Genomic DNA, 19,218 nt, shown 5'->3' on the forward strand with positions numbered 1-19,218 from the left:
CAAACCCAGCGAAAGCACTAATCCTACAGTAAAATCTCATCCATATAAGGACCTGTGTTCCAAAGCCCTGGTCCACTCCTTTGATACGTCACAAAGTGGCTTTCATCTATCAGAGATGACATCAACATTCCACTGAGCTCAGGGCTTGAGGGAGATCATTGGTTTCCATAGCAACAATAAAGACAATATTGAAGTCCTCATTGACAACTGCAAAGTAAAATCAATCAAACCAGAGAAATCCCTTCTGAACCCACTGAAAATTGTTAGAAACCAGCAAAAACTGCTGCAGGCTGACTGCTGGTCAACGTGTGAAAAACTCTGATCCACCAGTCCACCCGAAACACTGAGACACGTAATGACCACTAAATCATACAAGATCACTAAAACAACTTATTGTCAGCCTAGTATGAAACATGAGAGGACCATGTCCATCATCCACATTACATGCACAGCCATGATCCACGGGAACCTATGAGAGAAGAAAGCACAACAACACCAGGAAAGATGCTGAGGTACCAACACGCATTGATAGGAAATGAGTGTGTACAGATGGAGAGGCAGGTGCCCTCACTGTGTCATGCAAAATACCTGGACGGGCATTGCTCCCACTGAGTTGAAATGTGGTCTCCAAACCTCAAACCCAGCGAAAGCACTAATCCTCCAGTAAAATCTCATCCATATAAGGACCTGTGTTCCAAAGCCCTGGTCCACTCCTTTGATACGTCACAAAGTGGCTTTCATCTATCAGAGATGACATCAACATTCCACTGAGCTCAGGGCTTGATGGAGATCATTGCTTTCCATAGCAACAATAAAGACAATATTGAAGTCCTCATTGACAACTGCAAAGTAAAATCAATCAAACCAGAGAAATCCCTTCTGAACCCACTGAAAATTGTTAGAAACCAGCAAAAACTGCTGCAGGCTGACTGCTGGTCAACGTGTGAAAAACTCTGATCCACCAGTCCACCCGAAACACTGAGACACGTAATGACCACTAAATCATACAAGATTACTAAAACAACTTACTGTCAGCCTAGTATGAAACTGTGACATAAACATGAGAGGACCATGTCCATCATCCACATTACATGCACAGCCATGATCCACGGGAACCTATGAGAGAAGAAAGCACAACAACACCAGGAAAGATGCTGAGGTACCAACACGCATTGATAGGAAATGAGTGTGTACAGATGGAGAGGCAGGTGCCCTCACTGTGTCATGCAAAATACCTGGACGGGCATTGCTCCCACTGAGTTGAAATGTGGTCTCCAAACCTCAAACCCAGCGAAAGCACTAATCCTCCAGTAAAATCTCATCCATATAAGGACCTGTGTTCCAAAGCCCTGGTCCACTCCTTTGATACGTCACAAAGTGGCTTTGATTTATCAGAGATGACATCAACATTCCACTGAGCTCAGGGCTTGAGGGAGATCATTGGTTTCCATAGCAACAATAAAGACAATATTGAAGTCCTCATTGGCAACTGCATGTAAAATCAATCAAACCAGAGAAATCCCTTCTGAACCCACTGAAAATTGTTAGAAACCAGCAAAAACTGCTGAAGGCTGACTGCTGGTCAACCTGTGAAAAACTCTGATCCACCAGTCCACCCGAAACACTGAGACACGTAATGACCACTAAATCATACAAGATCACTAAAACAACTTATTGTCAGCCTAGTATGAAACATGAGAGGACCATGTCCATCATCCACATTACATGCACAGCCATGATCCACGGGAACCTATGAGAGAAGAAAGCACAACAACACCAGGAAAGATGCTGAGGTACCAACACGCATTGATAGGAAATGAGTGTGTACAGATGGAGAGGCAGGTGCCCTCACTGTGTCATGCAAAATACCTGGACGGGCATTGCTCCCACTGAGTTGAAATGTGGTCTCCAAACCTCAAACCCAGCGAAAGCACTAATCCTCCAGTAAAATCTCATCCATATAAGGACCTGTGTTCCAAAGCCCTGGTCCACTCCTTTGATACGTCACAAAGTGGCTTTCATCTATCAGAGATGACATCAACATTCCACTGAGCTCAGGGCTTGATGGAGATCATTGCTTTCCATAGCAACAATAAAGACAATATTGAAGTCTTCATTGACAACTGCAAAGTAAAATCAATCAAACCACAGAAATCCCTTCTGAACCCACTGAAAATTGTTAGAAACCAGCAAAAACTGCTGCAGGCTGACTGCTGGTCAACCTGTGAAAAACTCTGATCCACCAGTCCACCCGAAACACTGAGACACGTAATGACCACTAAATCATACAAGATCACTAAAACTTAGTGTCAGCCTAGTATGAAACTGGGACATAAACATGAGAGGACCATGTCCATCATCCACATTACATGCACAGCCATGATCCACGGGAACCTATGAGAGAAGAAAGCACAACAACACCAGGAAAGATGCTGAGGTACCAACACGCATTGATAGGAAATGAGTGTGTACAGATGGAGAGGCAGGTGCCCTCACTGTGTCATGCAAAATACCTGGACGGGCATTGCTCCCACTGAGTTGAAATGTGGTCTCCAAACCTCAAACCCAGCGAAAGCACTAATCCTCCAGTAAAATCTCATCCATATAAGGACCTGTGTTCCAAAGCCCTGGTCCACTCCTTTGATACGTCACAAAGTGGCTTTCATCTATCAGAGATGACATCAACATTCCACTGAGCTCAGGGCTTGAGGGAGATCATTGGTTTCCATAGCAACAATAAAGACAATATTGAAGTCCTCATTGACAACTGCAAAGTAAAATCAATCAAACCAGAGAAATCCCTTCTGAACCCACTGAAAATTGTTAGAAACCAGCAAAAACTGCTGCAGGCTGACTGCTGGTCAACGTGTGAAAAACTCTGATCCACCAGTCCACCCGAAACACTGAGACACGTAATGACCACTAAATCATACAAGATTACTAAAACAACTTACTGTCAGCCTAGTATGAAACTGGGACATAAACATGAGAGGACCATGTCCATCATCCACATTACATGCACAGCCATGATCCACGGGAACCTATGAGAGAAGAAAGCACAACAACACCAGGAAAGATGCTGAGGTACCAACACGCATTGATAGGAAATGAGTGTGTACAGATGGAGAGGCAGGTGCCCTCACTGTGTCATGCAAAATACCTGGACGGGCATTGCTCCCACTGAGTTGAAATGTGGTCTCCAAACCTCAAACCCAGCGAAAGCACTAATCCTCCAGTAAAATCTCATCCATATAAGGACCTGTGTTCCAAAGCCCTGGTCCACTCCTTTGATACGTCACAAAGTGGCTTTGATTTATCAGAGATGACATCAACATTCCACTGAGCTCAGGGCTTGAGGGAGATCATTGGTTTCCATAGCAACAATAAAGACAATATTGAAGTCCTCACTGGCAACTGCATGTAAAATCAATCAAACCAGAGAAATCCCTTCTGAACCCACTGAAAATTGTTAGAAACCAGCAAAAACTGCTGAAGGCTGACTGCTGGTCAACCTGTGAAAAACTCTGATCCACCAGTCCACCCGAAACACTGAGACACGTAATGACCACTAAATCATACAAGATCACTAAAACAACTTATTGTCAACCTAGTATGAAACATGAGAGGACCATGTCCATCATCCACATTACATGCACAGCCATGATCCACGGGAACCTATGAGAGAAGAAAGCACAACAACACCAGGAAAGATGCTGAGGTACCAACACGCATTGATAGGAAATGAGTGTGTACAGATGGAGAGGCAGGTGCCCTCACTGTGTCATGCAAAATACCTGGACGGGCATTGCTCCCACTGAGTTGAAATGTGGTCTCCAAACCTCAAACCCAGCGAAAGCACTAATCCTCCAGTAAAATCTCATCCATATAAGGACCTGTGTTCCAAAGCCCTGGTCCACTCATTTGATACGTCACAAATTAGTTTTGATTTATCAGAGATGACATCAACATTCCACTGAGCTCAGGGCTTGAGGGAGATCATTGGCTTCCATAGCAACAATAAAGACAATATTGAAGTCCTCACTGGCAACTGCATGTAAAATCAATCAAACCAGAGAAATCCCTTCTGAACCCACTGAAAATTGTTAGAAACCAGCAAAAACTGCTGAAGGCTGACTGCTGGTCAACCTGTGAAAAACTCTGATCCACCAGTCCACCCGAAACACTGAGACACGTAATGACCACTAAATCATACAAGATCACTAAAACTTAGTGTCAGCCTAGTATGAAACTGGGACATAAACATGAGAGGACCATGTCCATCATCCACATTACATGCACAGCCATGATCCACGGGAACCTATGAGAGAAGAAAGCACAACAACACCAGGAAAGATGCTGAGGTACCAACACGCATTGATAGGAAATGAGTGTGTACAGATGGAGAGGCAGGTGCCCTCACTGTGTCATGCAAAATACCTGGACGGGCATTGCTCCCACTGAGTTGAAATGTGGTCTCCAAACCTCAAACCCAGCGAAAGCACTAATCCTCCAGTAAAATCTCATCCATATAAGGACCTGTGTTCCAAAGCCCTGGTCCACTCCTTTGATACGTCACAAAGTGGCTTTCATCTATCAGAGATGACATCAACATTCCACTGAGCTCAGGGCTTGATGGAGATCATTGCTTTCCATAGCAACAATAAAGACAATATTGAAGTCCTCATTGACAACTGCAAAGTAAAATCAATCAAACCAGAGAAATCCCTTCTGAACCCACTGAAAATTGTTAGAAACCAGCAAAAACTGCTGCAGGCTGACTGCTGGTCAACGTGTGAAAAACTCTGATCCACCAGTCCACCCGAAACACTGAGACACGTAATGACCACTAAATCATACAAGATTACTAAAACAACTTACTGTCAGCCTAGTATGAAACTGTGACATAAACATGAGAGGACCATGTCCATCATCCACATTACATGCACAGCCATGATCCACGGGAACCTATGAGAGAAGAAAGCACAACAACACCAGGAAAGATGCTGAGGTACCAACACGCATTGATAGGAAATGAGTGTGTACAGATGGAGAGGCAGGTGCCCTCACTGTGTCATGCAAAATACCTGGACGGGCATTGCTCCCACTGAGTTGAAATGTGGTCTCCAAACCTCAAACCCAGCGAAAGCACTAATCCTCCAGTAAAATCTCATCCATATAAGGACCTGTGTTCCAAAGCCCTGGTCCACTCCTTTGATACGTCACAAAGTGGCTTTGATTTATCAGAGATGACATCAACATTCCACTGAGCTCAGGGCTTGAGGGAGATCATTGGTTTCCATAGCAACAATAAAGACAATATTGAAGTCCTCATTGGCAACTGCATGTAAAATCAATCAAACCAGAGAAATCCCTTCTGAACCCACTGAAAATTGTTAGAAACCAGCAAAAACTGCTGAAGGCTGACTGCTGGTCAACCTGTGAAAAACTCTGATCCACCAGTCCACCCGAAACACTGAGACACGTAATGACCACTAAATCATACAAGATCACTAAAACAACTTATTGTCAGCCTAGTATGAAACATGAGAGGACCATGTCCATCATCCACATTACATGCACAGCCATGATCCACGGGAACCTATGAGAGAAGAAAGCACAACAACACCAGGAAAGATGCTGAGGTACCAACACGCATTGATAGGAAATGAGTGTGTACAGATGGAGAGGCAGGTGCCCTCACTGTGTCATGCAAAATACCTGGACGGGCATTGCTCCCACTGAGTTGAAATGTGGTCTCCAAACCTCAAACCCAGCGAAAGCACTAATCCTCCAGTAAAATCTCATCCATATAAGGACCTGTGTTCCAAAGCCCTGGTCCACTCCTTTGATACGTCACAAAGTGGCTTTCATCTATCAGAGATGACATCAACATTCCACTGAGCTCAGGGCTTGATGGAGATCATTGCTTTCCATAGCAACAATAAAGACAATATTGAAGTCTTCATTGACAACTGCAAAGTAAAATCAATCAAACCACAGAAATCCCTTCTGAACCCACTGAAAATTGTTAGAAACCAGCAAAAACTGCTGCAGGCTGACTGCTGGTCAACCTGTGAAAAACTCTGATCCACCAGTCCACCCGAAACACTGAGACACGTAATGACCACTAAATCATACAAGATCACTAAAACTTAGTGTCAGCCTAGTATGAAACTGGGACATAAACATGAGAGGACCATGTCCATCATCCACATTACATGCACAGCCATGATCCACGGGAACCTATGAGAGAAGAAAGCACAACAACACCAGGAAAGATGCTGAGGTACCAACACGCATTGATAGGAAATGAGTGTGTACAGATGGAGAGGCAGGTGCCCTCACTGTGTCATGCAAAATACCTGGACGGGCATTGCTCCCACTGAGTTGAAATGTGATCTCCAAACCTCAAACCCAGCGAAAGCACTAATCCTCCAGTAAAATCTCATCCATATAAGGACCTGTGTTCCAAAGCCCTGGTCCACTCCTTTGATACGTCACAAAGTGGCTTTCATCTATCAGAGATGACATCAACATTCCACTGAGCTCAGGGCTTGATGGAGATCATTGCTTTCCATAGCAACAATAAAGACAATATTGAAGTCTTCATTGACAACTGCAAAGTAAAATCAATCAAACCACAGAAATCCCTTCTGAACCCACTGAAAATTGTTAGAAACCAGCAAAAACTGCTGCAGGCTGACTGCTGGTCAACCTGTGAAAAACTCTGATCCACCAGTCCACCCGAAACACTGAGACACGTAATGACCACTAAATCATACAAGATCACTAAAACTTAGTGTCAGCCTAGTATGAAACTGGGACATAAACATGAGAGGACCATGTCCATCATCCACATTACATGCACAGCCATGATCCACGGGAACCTATGAGAGAAGAAAGCACAACAACACCAGGAAAGATGCTGAGGTACCAACACGCATTGATAGGAAATGAGTGTGTACAGATGGAGAGGCAGGTGCCCTCACTGTGTCATGCAAAATACCTGGACGGGCATTGCTCCCACTGAGTTGAAATGTGATCTCCAAACCTCAAACCCAGCGAAAGCACTAATCCTCCAGTAAAATCTCATCCATATAAGGACCTGTGTTCCAAAGCCCTGGTCCACTCCTTTGATACGTCACAAAGTGGCTTTCATCTATCAGAGATGACATCAACATTCCACTGAGCTCAGGGCTTGAGGGAGATCATTGGTTTCCATAGCAACAATAAAGACAATATTGAAGTCCTCATTGACAACTGCAAAGTAAAATCAATCAAACCAGAGAAATCCCTTCTGAACCCACTGAAAATTGTTAGAAACCAGCAAAAACTGCTGCAGGCTGACTGCTGGTCAACGTGTGAAAAACTCTGATCCACCAGTCCACCCGAAACACTGAGACACGTAATGACCACTAAATCATACAAGATTACTAAAACAACTTACTGTCAGCCTAGTATGAAACTGGGACATAAACATGAGAGGACCATGTCCATCATCCACATTACATGCACAGCCATGATCCACGGGAACCTATGAGAGAAGAAAGCACAACAACACCAGGAAAGATGCTGAGGTACCAACACGCATTGATAGGAAATGAGTGTGTACAGATGGAGAGGCAGGTGCCCTCACTGTGTCATGCAAAATACCTGGACGGGCATTGCTCCCACTGAGTTGAAATGTGGTCTCCAAACCTCAAACCCAGCGAAAGCACTAATCCTCCAGTAAAATCTCATCCATATAAGGACCTGTGTTCCAAAGCCCTGGTCCACTCCTTTGATACGTCACAAAGTGGCTTTGATTTATCAGAGATGACATCAACATTCCACTGAGCTCAGGGCTTGAGGGAGATCATTGGTTTCCATAGCAACAATAAAGACAATATTGAAGTCCTCACTGGCAACTGCATGTAAAATCAATCAAACCAGAGAAATCCCTTCTGAACCCACTGAAAATTGTTAGAAACCAGCAAAAACTGCTGAAGGCTGACTGCTGGTCAACCTGTGAAAAACTCTGATCCACCAGTCCACCCGAAACACTGAGACACGTAATGACCACTAAATCATACAAGATCACTAAAACAACTTATTGTCAACCTAGTATGAAACATGAGAGGACCATGTCCATCATCCACATTACATGCACAGCCATGATCCACGGGAACCTATGAGAGAAGAAAGCACAACAACACCAGGAAAGATGCTGAGGTACCAACACGCATTGATAGGAAATGAGTGTGTACAGATGGAGAGGCAGGTGCCCTCACTGTGTCATGCAAAATACCTGGACGGGCATTGCTCCCACTGAGTTGAAATGTGGTCTCCAAACCTCAAACCCAGCGAAAGCACTAATCCTCCAGTAAAATCTCATCCATATAAGGACCTGTGTTCCAAAGCCCTGGTCCACTCATTTGATACGTCACAAATTAGTTTTGATTTATCAGAGATGACATCAACATTCCACTGAGCTCAGGGCTTGAGGGAGATCATTGGCTTCCATAGCAACAATAAAGACAATATTGAAGTCCTCACTGGCAACTGCATGTAAAATCAATCAAACCAGAGAAATCCCTTCTGAACCCACTGAAAATTGTTAGAAACCAGCAAAAACTGCTGAAGGCTGACTGCTGGTCAACCTGTGAAAAACTCTGATCCACCAGTCCACCCGAAACACTGAGACACGTAATGACCACTAAATCATACAAGATCACTAAAACTTAGTGTCAGCCTAGTATGAAACTGGGACATAAACATGAGAGGACCATGTCCATCATCCACATTACATGCACAGCCATGATCCACGGGAACCTATGAGAGAAGAAAGCACAACAACACCAGGAAAGATGCTGAGGTACCAACACGCATTGATAGGAAATGAGTGTGTACAGATGGAGAGGCAGGTGCCCTCACTGTGTCATGCAAAATACCTGGACGGGCATTGCTCCCACTGAGTTGAAATGTGGTCTCCAAACCTCAAACCCAGCGAAAGCACTAATCCTCCAGTAAAATCTCATCCATATAAGGACCTGTGTTCCAAAGCCCTGGTCCACTCCTTTGATACGTCACAAAGTGGCTTTCATCTATCAGAGATGACATCAACATTCCACTGAGCTCAGGGCTTGATGGAGATCATTGCTTTCCATAGCAACAATAAAGACAATATTGAAGTCTTCATTGACAACTGCAAAGTAAAATCAATCAAACCAGAGAAATCCCTTCTGAACCCACTGAAAATTGTTAGAAACCAGCAAAAACTGCTGCAGGCTGACTGCTGGTCAACCTGTGAAAAACTCTGATCCACCAGTCCACCCGAAACACTGAGACACGTAATGACCACTAAATCATACAAGATCACTAAAACTTAGTGTCAGCCTAGTATGAAACTGGGACATAAACATGAGAGGACCATGTCCATCATCCACATTACATGCACAGCCATGATCCACGGGAACCTATGAGAGAAGAAAGCACAACAACACCAGGAAAGATGCTGAGGTACCAACACGCATTGATAGGAAATGAGTGTGTACAGATGGAGAGGCAGGTGCCCTCACTGTGTCATGCAAAATACCTGGACGGGCATTGCTCCCACTGAGTTGAAATGTGGTCTCCAAACCTCAAACCCAGCGAAAGCACTAATCCTCCAGTAAAATCTCATCCATATAAGGACCTGTGTTCCAAAGCCCTGGTCCACTCCTTTGATACGTCACAAAGTGGCTTTCATCTATCAGAGATGACATCAACATTCCACTGAGCTCAGGGCTTGAGGGAGATCATTGGTTTCCATAGCAACAATAAAGACAATATTGAAGTCCTCATTGACAACTGCAAAGTAAAATCAATCAAACCAGAGAAATCCCTTCTGAACCCACTGAAAATTGTTAGAAACCAGCAAAAACTGCTGCAGGCTGACTGCTGGTCAACGTGTGAAAAACTCTGATCCACCAGTCCACCCGAAACACTGAGACACGTAATGACCACTAAATCATACAAGATTACTAAAACAACTTACTGTCAGCCTAGTATGAAACTGGGACATAAACATGAGAGGACCATGTCCATCATCCACATTACATGCACAGCCATGATCCACGGGAACCTATGAGAGAAGAAAGCACAACAACACCAGGAAAGATGCTGAGGTACCAACACGCATTGATAGGAAATGAGTGTGTACAGATGGAGAGGCAGGTGCCCTCACTGTGTCATGCAAAATACCTGGACGGGCATTGCTCCCACTGAGTTGAAATGTGGTCTCCAAACCTCAAACCCAGCGAAAGCACTAATCCTCCAGTAAAATCTCATCCATATAAGGACCTGTGTTCCAAAGCCCTGGTCCACTCCTTTGATACGTCACAAAGTGGCTTTGATTTATCAGAGATGACATCAACATTCCACTGAGCTCAGGGCTTGAGGGAGATCATTGGTTTCCATAGCAACAATAAAGACAATATTGAAGTCCTCACTGGCAACTGCATGTAAAATCAATCAAACCAGAGAAATCCCTTCTGAACCCACTGAAAATTGTTAGAAACCAGCAAAAACTGCTGAAGGCTGACTGCTGGTCAACCTGTGAAAAACTCTGATCCACCAGTCCACCCGAAACACTGAGACACGTAATGACCACTAAATCATACAAGATCACTAAAACAACTTATTGTCAACCTAGTATGAAACATGAGAGGACCATGTCCATCATCCACATTACATGCACAGCCATGATCCACGGGAACCTATGAGAGAAGAAAGCACAACAACACCAGGAAAGATGCTGAGGTACCAACACGCATTGATAGGAAATGAGTGTGTACAGATGGAGAGGCAGGTGCCCTCACTGTGTCATGCAAAATACCTGGACGGGCATTGCTCCCACTGAGTTGAAATGTGGTCTCCAAACCTCAAACCCAGCGAAAGCACTAATCCTCCAGTAAAATCTCATCCATATAAGGACCTGTGTTCCAAAGCCCTGGTCCACTCATTTGATACGTCACAAATTAGTTTTGATTTATCAGAGATGACATCAACATTCCACTGAGCTCAGGGCTTGAGGGAGATCATTGGCTTCCATAGCAACAATAAAGACAATATTGAAGTCCTCACTGGCAACTGCATGTAAAATCAATCAAACCAGAGAAATCCCTTCTGAACCCACTGAAAATTGTTAGAAACCAGCAAAAACTGCTGAAGGCTGACTGCTGGTCAACCTGTGAAAAACTCTGATCCACCAGTCCACCCGAAACACTGAGACACGTAATGACCACTAAATCATACAAGATCACTAAAACTTAGTGTCAGCCTAGTATGAAACTGGGACATAAACATGAGAGGACCATGTCCATCATCCACATTACATGCACAGCCATGATCCACGGGAACCTATGAGAGAAGAAAGCACAACAACACCAGGAAAGATGCTGAGGTACCAACACGCATTGATAGGAAATGAGTGTGTACAGATGGAGAGGCAGGTGCCCTCACTGTGTCATGCAAAATACCTGGACGGGCATTGCTCCCACTGAGTTGAAATGTGGTCTCCAAACCTCAAACCCAGCGAAAGCACTAATCCTCCAGTAAAATCTCATCCATATAAGGACCTGTGTTCCAAAGCCCTGGTCCACTCCTTTGATACGTCACAAAGTGGCTTTGATTTATCAGAGATGACATCAACATTCCACTGAGCTCAGGGCTTGAGGGAGATCATTGGTTTCCATAGCAACAATAAAGACAATATTGAAGTCCTCATTGGCAACTGCATGTAAAATCAATCAAACCAGAGAAATCCCTTCTGAACCCACTGAAAATTGTTAGAAACCAGCAAAAACTGCTGAAGGCTGACTGCTGGTCAACCTGTGAAAAACTCTGATCCACCAGTCCACCCGAAACACTGAGACACGTAATGACCACTAAATCATACAAGATCACTAAAACAACTTATTGTCAACCTAGTATGAAACATGAGAGGACCATGTCCATCATCCACATTACATGCACAGCCATGATCCACGGGAACCTATGAGAGAAGAAAGCACAACAACACCAGGAAAGATGCTGAGGTACAAACACGCATTGATAGGAAATGAGTGTGTACAGATGGAGAGGCAGGTGCCCTCACTGTGTCATGCAAAATACCTGGACGGGCATTGCTCCCACTGAGTTGAAATGTGGTCTCCAAACCTCAAACCCAGCGAAAGCACTAATCCTCCAGTAAAATCTCATCCATATAAGGACCTGTGTTCCAAAGCCCTGGTCCACTCATTTGATACGTCACAAATTAGTTTTGATTTATCAGAGATGACATCAACATTCCACTGAGCTCAGGGCTTGAGGGAGATCATTGGCTTCCATAGCAACAATAAAGACAATATTGAAGTCCTCACTGGCAACTGCATGTAAAATCAATCAAACCAGAGAAATCCCTTCTGAACCCACTGAAAATTGTTAGAAACCAGCAAAAACTGCTGAAGGCTGACTGCTGGTCAACCTGTGAAAAACTCTGATCCACCAGTCCACCCGAAACACTGAGACACGTAATGACCACTAAATCATACAAGATTACTAAAACAACTTACTGTCAGCCTAGTATGAAACTGGGACATAAACATGAGAGGACCATGTCCATCATCCACATTACATGCACAGCCATGATCCACGGGAACCTATGAGAGAAGAAAGCACAACAACACCAGGAAAGATGCTGAGGTACCAACACGCATTGATAGAAAATGAGTGTGTACAGATGGAGAGGCAGGTGTCCTCACTCTGTCATGCAAAATACCTGGACGGGCATTGCTCCCACTGAGTTGAAATGTGGTCTCCAAACCTCAAACCCAGCGAAAGCACTAATCCTCCAGTAAAATCTCATCCATATAAGGACCTGTGTTCCAAAGCCCTGGTCCACTCCTTTGATACGTCACAAAGTGGCTTTGATTTATCAGAGATGACATCAACATTCCACTGAGCTCAGGGCTTGAGGGAGATCATTGGTTTCCATAGCAACAATAAAGACAATATTGAAGTCCTCATTGGCAACTGCATGTAAAATCAATCAAACCAGAGAAATCCCTTCTGAACCCACTGAAAATTGTTAGAAACCAGCAAAAACTGCTGCAGGCTGACTGCTGGTCAACCTGTGAAAAACTCTGATCCACCAGTCCACCCGAAACACTGAGACACGTAATGACCACTAAATCATACAAGATCACTAAAACTTAGTGTCAGCCTAGTATGAAACTGGGACATAAACATGAGAGGACCATGTCCATCATCCACATTACATGCACAGCCATGATCCACGGGAACCTATGAGAGAAGAAAGCACAACAACACCAGGAAAGATGCTGAGGTACCAACACGCATTGATAGGAAATGAGTGTGTACAGATGGAGAGGCAGGTGCCCTCACTGTGTCATGCAAAATACCTGGACGGGCATTGCTCCCACTGAGTTGAAATGTGGTCTCCAAACCTCAAACCCAGCGAAAGCACTAATCCTCCAGTAAAATCTCATCCATATAAGGACCTGTGTTCCAAAGCCCTGGTCCACTCCTTTGATACGTCACAAAGTGGCTTTGATTTATCAGAGATGACATCAACATTCCACTGAGCTCAGGGCTTGAGGGAGATCATTGGTTTCCATAGCAACAATAAAGACAATATTGAAGTCCTCACTGGCAACTGCATGTAAAATCAATCAAACCAGAGAAATCCCTTCTGAACCCACTGAAAATTGTTAGAAACCAGCAAAAACTGCTGAAGGCTGACTGCTGGTCAACCTGTGAAAAACTCTGATCCACCAGTCCACCCGAAACACTGAGACACGTAATGACCACTAAATCATACAAGATCACTAAAACAACTTATTGTCAACCTAGTATGAAACATGAGAGGACCATGTCCATCATCCACATTACATGCACAGCCATGATCCACGGGAACCTATGAGAGAAGAAAGCACAACAACACCAGGAAAGATGCTGAGGTACCAACACGCATTGATAGGAAATGAGTGTGTACAGATGGAGAGGCAGGTGCCCTCACTGTGTCATGCAAAATACCTGGACGGGCATTGCTCCCACTGAGTTGAAATGTGGTCTCCAAACCTCAAACCCAGCGAAAGCACTAATCCTCCAGTAAAATCTCATCCATATAAGGACCTGTGTTCCAAAGCCCTGGTCCACTCATTTGATACGTCACAAATTAGTTTTGATTTATCAGAGATGACATCAACATTCCACTGAGCTCAGGGCTTGAGGGAGATCATTGGCTTCCATAGCAACAATAAAGACAATATTGAAGTCCTCACTGGCAACTGCATGTAAAATCAATCAAACCAGAGAAATCCCTTCTGAACCCACTGAAAATTGTTAGAAACCAGCAAAAACTGCTGAAGGCTGACTGCTGGTCAACCTGTGAAAAACTCTGATCCACCAGTCCACCCGAAACACTGAGACACGTAATGACCACTAAATCATACAAGATCACTAAAACTTAGTGTCAGCCTAGTATGAAACTGGGACATAAACATGAGAGGACCATGTCCATCATCCACATTACATGCACAGCCATGATCCACGGGAACCTATGAGAGAAGAAAGCACAACAACACCAGGAAAGATGCTGAGGTACCAACACGCATTGATAGGAAATGAGTGTGTACAGATGGAGAGGCAGGTGCCCTCACTGTGTCATGCAAAATACCTGGACGGGCATTGCTCCCACTGAGTTGAAATGTGGTCTCCAAACCTCAAACCCAGCGAAAGCACTAATCCTCCAGTAAAATCTCATCCATATAAGGACCTGTGTTCCAAAGCCCTGGTCCACTCCTTTGATACGTCACAAAGTGGCTTTGATTTATCAGAGATGACATCAACATTCCACTGAGCTCAGGGCTTGAGGGAGATCATTGGTTTCCATAGCAACAATAAAGACAATATTGAAGTCCTCATTGGCAACTGCATGTAAAATCAATCAAACCAGAGAAATCCCTTCTGAACCCACTGAAAATTGTTAGAAACCAGCAAAAACTGCTGAAGGCTGACTGCTGGTCAACCTGTGAAAAACTCTGATCCACCAGTCCACCCGAAACACTGAGACACGTAATGACCACTAAATCATACAAGATCACTAAAACAACTTATTGTCAACCTAGTATGAAACATGAGAGGACCATGTCCATCATCCACATTACATGCACAGCCATGATCCACGGGAACCTATGAGAGAAGAAAGCACAACAACACCAGGAAAGATGCTGAGGTACAAACACGCATTGATAGGAAATGAGTGTGTACAGATGGAGAGGCAGGTGCCCTCACTGTGTCATGCAAAATACCTGGACGGGCATTGCTCCCACTGAGTTGAAATGTGGTCTCCAAACCTCAAACCCAGCGAAAGCACTAATCCTCCAGTAAAATCTCATCCATATAAGGACCTGTGTTCCAAAGCCCTGGTCCACTCATTTGATACGTCACAAATTAGTTTTGATTTATCAGAGATGACATCAACATTCCACTGAGCTCAGGGCTTGAGGGAGATCATTGGCTTCCATAGCAACAATAAAGACAATATTGAAGTCCTCACTGGCAACTGCATGTAAAATCAATCAAACCAGAGAAATCCCTTCTGAACCCACTGAAAATTGTTAGAAACCAGCAAAAACTGCTGAAGGCTGACTGCTGGTCAACCTGTGAAAAACTCTGATCCACCAGTCCACCCGAAACACTGAGACACGTAATGACCACTAAATCATACAAGATTACTAAAACAACTTACTGTCAGCCTAGTATGAAACTGGGACATAAACATGAGAGGACCATGTCCATCATCCACATTACATGCACAGCCATGATCCACGGGAACCTATGAGAGAAGAAAGCACAACAACACCAGGAAAGATGCTGAGGTACCAACACGCATTGATAGAAAATGAGTGTGTACAGATGGAGAGGCAGGTGTCCTCACTCTGTCATGCAAAATACCTGGACGGGCATTGCTCCCACTGAGTTGAAATGTGGTCTCCAAACCTCAAACCCAGCGAAAGCACTAATCCTCCAGTAAAATCTCATCCATATAAGGACCTGTGTTCCAAAGCCCTGGTCCACTCCTTTGATACGTCACAAAGTGGCTTTGATTTATCAGAGATGACATCAACATTCCACTGAGCTCAGGGCTTGAGGGAGATCATTGGTTTCCATAGCAACAATAAAGACAATATTGAAGTCCTCATTGGCAACTGCATGTAAAATCAATCAAACCAGAGAAATCCCTTCTGAACCCACTGAAAATTGTTAGAAACCAGCAAAAACTGCTGAAGGCTGACTGCTGGTCAACCTGTGAAAAACTCTGATCCACCAGTCCACCCGAAACACTGAGACACGTAATGACCACTAAATCATACAAGATCACTAAAACAACTTAATGTCAACCTAGTATGAAACATGAGAGGACCATGTCCATCATCCACATTACATGCACAGCCATGATCCACGGGAACCTATGAGAGAAGAAAGCACAACAACACCAGGAAAGATGCTGAAGTACCAACACGCATTGATAGGAAATGAGTGTGTACAGATGGAGAGGCAGGTGCCCTCACTGTGTCATGCAAAATACCTGGACGGGCATTGCTCCCACTGAGTTGAAATGTGGTCTCCAAACCTCAAACCCAGCGAAAGCACTAATCCTCCAGTAAAATCTCATCCATATAAGGACCTGTGTTCCAAAGCCCTGGTCCACTCATTTGATACGTCACAAATTAGTTTTGATTTATCAGAGATGACATCAACATTCCACTGAGCTCAGGGCTTGAGGGAGATCATTGGCTTCCATAGCAACAATAAAGACAATATTGAAGTCCTCACTGGCAACTGCATGTAAAATCAATCAAACCAGAGAAATCCCTTCTGAACCCACTGAAAATTGTTAGAAACCAGCAAAAACTGCTGAAGGCTGACTGCTGGTCAACCTGTGAAAAACTCTGATCCACCAGTCCACCCGAAACACTGAGACACGTAATGACCACTAAATCATACAAGATCACTAAAACTTAGTGTCAGCCTAGTATGAAACTGGGACATAAACATGAGAGGACCATGTCCATCATCCACATTACATGCACAGCCATGATCCACGGGAACCTATGAGAGAAGAAAGCACAACAACACCAAGAAAGATGCTGAGGTACCAACACGCATTGATAGGAAATGAGTGTGTACAGATGGAGAGGCAGGTGCCCTCACTGTGTCATGCAAAATACCTGGACGGGCATTGCTCCCACTGAGTTGAAATGTGGTCTCCAAACCTCAAACCCAGCGAAAGCACTAATCCTCCAGTAAAATCTCATCCATATAAGGACCTGTGTTCCAAAGCCCTGGTCCACTCCTTTGATACGTCACAAAGTGGCTTTGATTTATCAGAGATGACATCAACATTCCACTGAGCTCAGGGCTTGAGGGAGATCATTGGTTTCCATAGCAACAATAAAGACAATATTGAAGTCCTCATTGGCAACTGCATGTAAAATCAATCAAACCAGAGAAATCCCTTCTGAACCCACTGAAAATTGTTAGAAACCAGCAAAAACTGCTGAAGGCTGACTGCTGGTCAACCTGTGAAAAACTCTGATCCACCAGTCCACCCGAAACACTGAGACACGTAATGACCACTAAATCATACAAGATCACTAAAACAACTTATTGTCAGCCTAGTATGAAACATGAGAGGACCATGTCCATCATCCACATTACATGCACAGCCATGATCCACGGGAACCTATGAGAGAAGAAAGCACAACAACACCAGGAAAGATGCTGAGGTACCAACACGCATTGATAGGAAATGAGTGTGTACAGATGGAGAGGCAGGTGCCCTCACTGTGTCATGCAAAATACCTGGACGGGCATTGCTCCCACTGAGTTGAAATGTGGTCTCCAAACCTCAAACCCAGCGAAAGCACTAATCCTCCAGTAAAATCTCATCCATATAAGGACCTGTGTTCCAAAGCCCTGGTCCACTCCTTTGATACGTCACAAAGTGGCTTTCATCTATCAGAGATGACATCAACATTCCACTGAGCTCAGGGCTTGAGGGAGATCATTGGTTTCCATAGCAACAATAAAGACAATATTGAAGTCCTCATTGACAACTGCAAAGTAAAATCAATCAAACCAGAGAAATCCCTTCTGAACCCACTGAAAATTGTTAGAAACCAGCAAAAACTGCTGCAGGCTGACTGCTGGTCAACGTGTGAAAAACTCTGATCCACCAGTCCACCCGAAACACTGAGACACGTAATGACCACTAAATCATACAAGATTACTAAAACAACTTACTGTCAGCCTAGTATGAAACTGGGACATAAACATGAGAGGACCATGTCCATCATCCACATTACATGCACAGCCATGATCCACGGGAACCTATGAGAGAAGAAAGCACAACAACACCAGGAAAGATGCTGAGGTACCAACACGCATTGATAGGAAATGAGTGTGTACAGATGGAGAGGCAGGTGCCCTCACTGTGTCATGCAAAATACCTGGACGGGCATTGCTCCCACTGAGTTGAAATGTGGTCTCCAAACCTCAAACCCAGCGAAAGCACTAATCCTCCAGTAAAATCTCATCCATATAAGGACCTGTGTTCCAAAGCCCTGGTCCACTCCTTGGATACGTCACAAAGTGGCTTTGATTTATCAGAGATGACATCAACATTCCACTGAGCTCAGGGCTTGAGGGAGATCATTGGTTTCCATAGCAACAATAAAGACAATATTGAAGTCCTCACTGGCAACTGCATGTAAAATCAATCAAACCAGAGAAATCCCTTCTGAACCCACTGAAAATTGTTAGAAACCAGCAAAAACTGCTGAAGGCTGACTGCTGGTCAACCTGTGAAAAACTCTGATCCACCAGTCCACCCGAAACACTGAGACACGTAATGACCACTAAATCATACAAGATCACTAAAACAACTTATTGTCAGCCTAGTATGAAACATGAGAGGACCATGTCCATCATCCACATTACATGCACAGCCATGATCCACGGGAACCTATGAGAGAAGAAAGCACAACAACACCAGGAAAGATGCTGAGGTACCAACACGCATTGATAGGAAATGAGTGTGTACAGATGGAGAGGCAGGTGCCCTCACTGTGTCATGCAAAATACCTGGACGGGCATTGCTCCCACTGAGTTGAAATGTGGTCTCCAAACCTC

The sequence above is a fragment of the Chaetodon auriga genome, chromosome 23 (assembly GCF_051107435.1).
Source record: "Chaetodon auriga isolate fChaAug3 chromosome 23, fChaAug3.hap1, whole genome shotgun sequence".
Classification (NCBI taxonomy): domain Eukaryota; kingdom Metazoa; phylum Chordata; class Actinopteri; order Chaetodontiformes; family Chaetodontidae; genus Chaetodon; species Chaetodon auriga.